The sequence below is a fragment of the Ursus maritimus genome, unplaced genomic scaffold, assembly GCF_017311325.1.
Source record: "Ursus maritimus isolate PB19 unplaced genomic scaffold, ASM1731132v1 scaffold_12, whole genome shotgun sequence".
In the NCBI taxonomy this organism is placed as follows: domain Eukaryota; kingdom Metazoa; phylum Chordata; class Mammalia; order Carnivora; family Ursidae; genus Ursus; species Ursus maritimus.
In genome coordinates, this window is record NW_024423564.1 from 2,764,734 (window position 1) to 2,772,123 (window position 7,390).

The following is a 7,390-nucleotide window of genomic DNA, read 5'->3' on the forward strand; positions in this document are numbered from 1 at the left end:
TCACTACGCAGACTCCCAGATCAAACAATATTTTACACTCCCCTTGGACGATACCATTCACAGCCAGTGGGCTGTTCGGATTATAGGAAGAGGAAGTAAATGAAGTGAAACGAAAATTTCCTAGTAAAATTTTCGAAACGATGAAAGAATAAAAGGCAAGATGTGATCTCACTTTTGCCGGTTATAGTAACAGTCTCACAATTACATAATGCATTATAGTTTACAAGAGCCCTAGCTGTTTATTATATTGATTAGCTCAACCTAGATTAACCAGTCCATCGTATCTGCCTGTGTAAAGCCTCTGGGCAGATTTGGAGGCTCCTGTGTTCCACTGAGCACAAGCAATTATTGTATTTTAAGTCTTTTACCTCCCCCCAATGGACTTATCGTTTCTTGAGGCAAGGAATCTGTTTTGTGAAGTTCATCTCTAGTATTCATTCATTCATTCATTCATTCATTCAACAAAAAGTTGTTGAACGTTTTGTGCCAAGTACAGTTCTAGATACCGGGAAGTATAACAGCAAAACAAACAAAAATCTCCTACCTGTGGGGCTTAGTAGCAGGAGACCATAAACAAATATGTGTCATGGAGTAATAAGTTCTATGAAAAAGTATGAAGCAGTGTAAGGAAGAGAGAGGATATTGTGTATGAGATCCTACATGGGAAGGGAAATGGTTTGGTGATCCAGGAAGGGTTCTGGAAGGGAGTGACACTTATCTGAACGCTGAGAATAAGGTAACCAAGCAGGTATGGGGAACGGGAAGAAGAACATGCTGGCAGAAGGAACAGCCAAGTGGGAAGGACATGAAACTATGTCTTCGCATATTCGAGGAAGAAAAAGGAGGCTGGTGTGGCTGAAGAAGAGTAAGAGAGGGTACAAGTAGCAGAACATGAGGTCTGAGGTGAAGGGAGAGAGTTCATGTAAGACCTTGTAGGCCACTGTAAGGATTTTGGCTTTTAACTTTGGGATAGGGAGCCCCTTTAAGCAGAGGAGTTTTAAGTAGAGAAGTTGCATCCCATGTAACTTTTTAACTGGTTGCTATGTTGAAAATAGACCAGTCAAGGAGGCTATTGGAATAATCCAGACAAGGAAATGATGGCTTGTACAAGAGTGGTAGCAAAAAGATAATGAGAAGTGGTGTCAGATCCTGGATATACTTTGAAGGTAGAGTCAAAAGAATTGCTCATGCAGTTAATGTGGGTCTGAGAAAAACAAATGAGTCAAGTATGACACAGGGGTTTGTGACCTGAGCAACTAGAACGGTGTTTCTCCATCTGTTTTTTATTGTTGCCCCTAAAGATCCTTTTTTAAAATCATTCGGGAGCGCCTGGGTTGCTCAGTCGGTTAAGTGTCTGCCTTCAGCTCAGGTCATGATTCCGGGGTCCTGGGACTGAGCTCCACATGGGGCTCCCCGTTTAGCAGGGAGCCTGCTTCTCCCTCTCTCTCACCCTACTTGTGCTCTCTCGTGCCCGCTCTCTCTCAAATAAATAAAATCTTAAAAAAAAAAAAAAAAGAAAGAAAAACTAAAGCCAGAAATTGGCCACTGCACTTTAATAAATAAATAAATAAATAAAATAATTCAAAATTGTGGTGTGCCTGGGTGCCTCAGTCGATTGGGTGTCTGCCTTCAGCTCAAGTCATGGTCCCAGGATCCTGGGATTGTGCTCCTTGCTCAGTGGAGAGCCTGCTTCTCCCTCTCCCTCTGCCTACTGTTCCCCCTGCTTGTGCTCTCTCTCTGTCAAATAAATGGATAAAATCTTTAAAAAAAAATAAACCATTCAAAATTGTTTATATTCCCAGCAAAAGTAAAAGAATTTAAAAAATTCAGTTTCGGGGCACCTGGGTGGCACAGCGGTTAAGCATCTGCCTTTGGCTCAGGGCGTGATCCTGGCGTTATGGGATCGAGCCCCACATCAGGCTCCTCCGCTATGAGCCTGCTTCTTCCTCTCCCACTCCCCCTGCTTGTGTTCCCTCTCTCGCTGGCTGTCTCTATCTCTGTCGAATAAATAAATAAAATCTTTAAAAAAAATAAATAAAAATTAAAAACTCAGTTTCTTCAAAAATTTTAGTGAATTTTCAATTTTTATTTGACATGAGAAAATTGCTAGGTAGTCATTCAAATATTGACATTTTTTCCTTCTCAGCATTTGACAGAGTTGTTGATGAACTGCATAACAGAAGTAGAATTAAATAATAAAATACAAACTATTTTTATTTGCTCCTCAAAGCCCAAGTCATATGCAAAAACACTCAGAATCAAACATGATATTCACAAGGTACTACATGACAGCCAAAAAGTCAGGTATAGGCCACTTCCTGTGTTCAGAATTTCAAAATTGAAGGAAACTGCTCTAGTCACAGCCTCAAAGTTTTGTAGCATTGACCTTGCATACATTTTTCATATCTTCCCTAAATCAATGTCATTGTGGCTTATGACATATTCAAAAATAAAGAGATATTAAATAAGGAACAAGATTGTGTTGGGTAGGGGGTGCCTTGGTGGCTCAATTGGTTAAGTGCCTGCCTTCAGCTCAGGTCATGATCTCAGGGTCCTGGGATAGAGCCCTAACACAGTCCCAGGCTCAGTGCAGAGTCTGTTTGTCCCTCTCCCTCTCCCTCTGCCCCCCCCCATCCTGTGTTCCACGCATAGGCTCTTTTTCTCTCTTTCTAAAGTAAATAAAATCTTTGAAGAAAAAAAATATTGTATTTGGTATATTTGAGTTTTGAGGGTTACAAACCAGCATTAGTATCTAAGACTTCATCAGCTAAGAGCCAAATTTTTCCCTTTTTGGGGGTGACATTGCCCCCATTGAAAATGCATGAAATAGAAGTTTTCTCAGATGGCCCAGGGGAAGACGGAGGAGCAGTCCTGTGAGAAACTAACAGGAGTCATGATTTCAGTTATGGACAGCTTGAATTTGAGATATCAGATATATAAATGGCACTAGAGGAGTTTACGAGAAAGATCTAGGTAGGAAACATCAATTTAAGAATTGTCAGTATTGGGGGGGTGCCTGGGTGGCTCAGTCAGTTAAGCATCTGACTCTTGATTTTGGCTCAGGTCGTGATCTCGGGGTCCCAGGATCAAGCCCCACATTGGGTTCCATGCTCCATGGGGAGTCTGTTTGAGATTCTCTCTCTCTCCCTCTGCCCCTCCTCCTGCTCGCTCCCACTCTCTCTTCTCAAATAAATAAAAATAGATCTTAAAAAAAAAAAAAAAAGAATCGTCGGTATTGGAGCTTCCGGGTTGGTGAACTCATGGAGATTTGGAGAGAGGCACCCAGAAAGGGCATGGAAGCTGTGTGTGCTTCCCCATACGTGGCCCTGTGTATCTCCTCATCTGGCTGTTCCTGAATTGTATCTTTCTAAATGGTGACCTAGCATGTTACCCAGAGAACTTTCCAAAGTGGTATCAAAAACCCATCCAATATCTGAAGAAGAGTGGAGGACACGGTGTCCAACAGAGTCCAGGCTGGGTTCATTACATGATTCATGAGCCAGAACCACGTATTCTTTTCTTTAGATGACCTCTTCCAACAGATCAACAAAAATGAAGTATATCTGGTGATCATCAATTAAATCTTTTTCAAATTTAACATATATGTGTATAAAGTGAATGTAAAACGTTCATCTGTACCTGTGCAAATGTAAAAAATGTACCAATCGTTCATCCGTACCTGAACATGAGCTATATTCTTCACAGTAACAGAGCTCAGTTAAATGCACCAAGTAGGTTACTGTAAGGTGTTGAAGATAAAATTTTTGGGACACGTGGGTGGCTTAGCTGGTTAAGCGGCTGCCTTTGGTTCAGATCACAATCCAAGGTCCTTGGATCGAGTCCTGCATTGGGCTCCTTGCTCAGCGTGGAGCCTGCTTCTCCCTCTGCCTGCCAACCCCCTGTTTGTGCTCACTCTCTCTCTCTCTGATCAAAAAATAAAATAAATTTAAAAATAAGATAAAATTCTTTCTAGTCAGTTTTCTCTTAATATAAGTGCTTGTTTGACCTTGTCTGTTACTTTTGTTAAAGTCTGTATGTTTCATTAAAAAAAAAAGTCAGCACTTAGGGGTGCCTGACTGGCTGGAAGAGCATGCAACTCTTGATCTCAGGGTTGTGAGTTCAAGCTTCCTGTTGGGTATACAGATTACTAAAAAAAATAAATAAACTTTTAAAGAATTGTCAGTATTAGGCATGCCTCGGTGGCTCAGTTGGTTAAACGTCTGCCATCGGCTCAGGTGGTGATCCCAGGGTCCTGGTATTGAGTCCATAATCGGGCTCCTTGCTCAGCAGAGAGCTCACTTCTCCCTGCCTTCCACTCCCCCTGCTTGTGCTCTCTCTGACAAAAAAATAAATAAAATCTTAAAAAAAAAAAAAGTAATGAAAACTTTTCAAGAAGGAAGGACCAATCAATTATGTCAGATGTTGCTGTGTAGTTTGTGTGAGGACTGAGATAACCGCTGATTTGGCAACATGGTGACCATTAGTGGTCTTGACAAGGACTGTTTCCTGGAAGTGAGTGATTGGAGAGGGTTCTAGAGAGAATGGGAGAAGTGGAGATATCTTAAGACAACTCTTTCAAGAAATAAAATGAGGGGTGCCTGGCTCACTCACTTGGTGAATGTGTGACTCTTGATCTCAGGGTTATGAGTTCAACCCCCACATTGGGTATGGAGTCTACTTAAAATAAACTGAAAAAAAAGGAAGGGAGGTAGAGAAGAAGGAAGGAAGGAAGGGAAGGAAGGGAGAAGGAAGGAAGGAAGGAAGGAAGGAAGGAAGGAAGGAAGGAAGGAAGGAAGGAAGGGGAGAAATGGAACTGAAGCTGGAGAGAAATGTGAAATCAAGGAATCAGTTCTTTTTCTAAGATGGGAAATAATTGTAGCTGATGCAGATGAAAATTTGGGGGTTAAATATTGATACAGGATAGAGATGGGACAATTGCTGGATTGATTTCCTTGAATAGATGGGAGAGGATAGGATCGAGCGATAGGTCCACAGTTCCTTTTTTAAAATAGGGAAGTAGGTAATGTAGGCAAGAGATTCAGGTAAATTGGTAGATTTGTTGGTGAGAATGTGCAGAAATTCTCTTCAGCTGCTCCTTTTCTCGTTGAAATAGGTGGGCACTGTAGTTGGTGCTGAGGAAACACCCACTTAAAAGGCACTAATAATCTACTAATTGCCAATTCCAGTGTGTTATTTACAGGCTTTAGCTTCCATTTTTCTGTTAGATAGCGTAATGGCTAAGAGCAAGACCTCTAGAACCAGACTGCTGAAATTCAGGCTATGCCACTTACCAGCAGCAATTTTAGGTAAATGTCTTAACCTCCGTGGTTCTACAATTATTAAATGAGTTAATGAATGCAGTGCTTAGAGTACCTGAGTGCCTGAGTCAGAAAAGGTTTGATGATGATGTCAGCTATTATTACACTTAAACTTTTCTTAAAACTTATTTTCTTTTGCTTCTGTTAAATGTACAATCCTTAATCAGACTGTACTAAATTAATGGCTTTGGGGCAGCTGGGTGGCTCAGTTGTTAAGCGTCTGCCTTCGGCTCAGGGTTGATCCCAGGGTCCTAGGATTGAGCCCTGCATCGGGCTCCCCGCTCCGCTGGAAGCCTGCTTCTTCCTCTTCCACTCTCCCTGCTTGTGTTCCCTCTCTCGCTGGCTGTGTCTCTGTCAAATAAATAAATAAAATAATTAATTAATTAATTAATGGCTTTCTCTGCCCATTGCTAGTTTTCTCACCCTATTTGCCAGAGTTCCATTTTTAGCCCTTTTGCCATTTTTCTCCTTATCCTTTCCTAAAGATTAAATTTCATCACCTGCATTTGGACATATTCAAGTTGGATATTCTAGTTATCTTTGTTTCCACCTCTTCCATCTAGTTATCAAATCCTATAGACCTTTACCTAGAAATCTCTTGAATGAATTCCCTTTCCATTCCCTTTGGCCTTTAACCTACTTATGGTTATCATTACCATTCTGATAATATCAGCAGCATCACAATCAGCTTCTCAGTCTCTCTTCAACTTACAGACCATTACCAGATGAACATCTTAGTTCCCCTCCACTCAAAACAAAACAGTGTTCCTGGGGCCCCTGGGTGGCTCAGTCGTTAAGCGGCTGTCTTTTTGGCTCAGGTCATGATCCCAGGGTCCTGGGATCCAGCCCTGATTTGGGCTCCCTGCTCAGTGGGGAGTCTGCATCTCCCTCTCCCTCTGCCTGCTGCTTCACCTACTTGTGCTCAAATAAAAATCTTAAAAAAAAAAAATGTTCTTTTTTACCTATTAATTAAAAGCCCTGGTGTTTAAGACTCTCCACAATGATTTCAATCTAACTTCCCAGTATAATCTCAAATGCCTCCCCTCCATGGTTCCTTGGGCTCCAAACTGTTCTTTTCCTTAAACATATCCTGTCATTTTCTATTTGTAATTAATTCTGTTCTGCCTAAAACATCCTCTTCTGTTATCAAAATTCTATCCATCTTTCAAGAGCTATCTTAAATTGCCTCTTTTGTGCAATAACATTTTCTGCCCTGAGTGAAATTATTTGTATTTTCTTACCTCCAGGAACATTGCATTGAATAACATGTGAAAGCACCTTGAAAATTGTAAAATGCTCAAGTGTTAGTTATTACTGAATTGTCATATTAAAAAATAATTATTGGGTACCTCTATTCCAAAGATATTGACATTTTCAAGATAATTCTGGAAATTCATCAAGCTACGCTACATACAGGGAGGAGAAAATAGTCCAGTTACTTTGTATTCACTTTTAAATTAAGAAAGCTACTTTCTATCTTGATATCTCACTTAATTCTCTATCATAAATTCCAAATGACTTTAAAAATTCTTACCCAGAATTATGGAGGATAAATAACTGACATTAACATATCTGACATAATACACATAATTTCAAAGATTATAAAAGGAATTGCTAAAGTTCACAATGCATTTTAAGTGAGAACAGCAACCCAAGATAGGAACTCCTCTGGGAATAACATTCACTTGAAAGAACACAGCTGTCCCTACCACCTTATTTCGCAAATGAAGCAGCATATGTAGGGGCTAAGAGTTTGGGCTCTAGTCAAACAAACCTGGGTTCAAACTAAGCTCCATTACTTACTAGCCATAACCTTGGGTCAAATTACTTACCCGAAGCCTCGAATTCCTCATCTCTAAAATCTACTTCTCTCTTAAATTTGTTCTGATAAAGGAGGCAATGTTTATGGAACACAATGCTCGACACAGTGTAGGGTCAAGAACATTTAAAGACAACAAAAAACAACGGGAGGCATCGGGAGATGAAAGACTTGCTCAAGGCACGGTCAAGTCTCTCTATACTAACAATGTGTATTATAGTATAAATACTCCTTTTTAGGCCTTATGCAAACA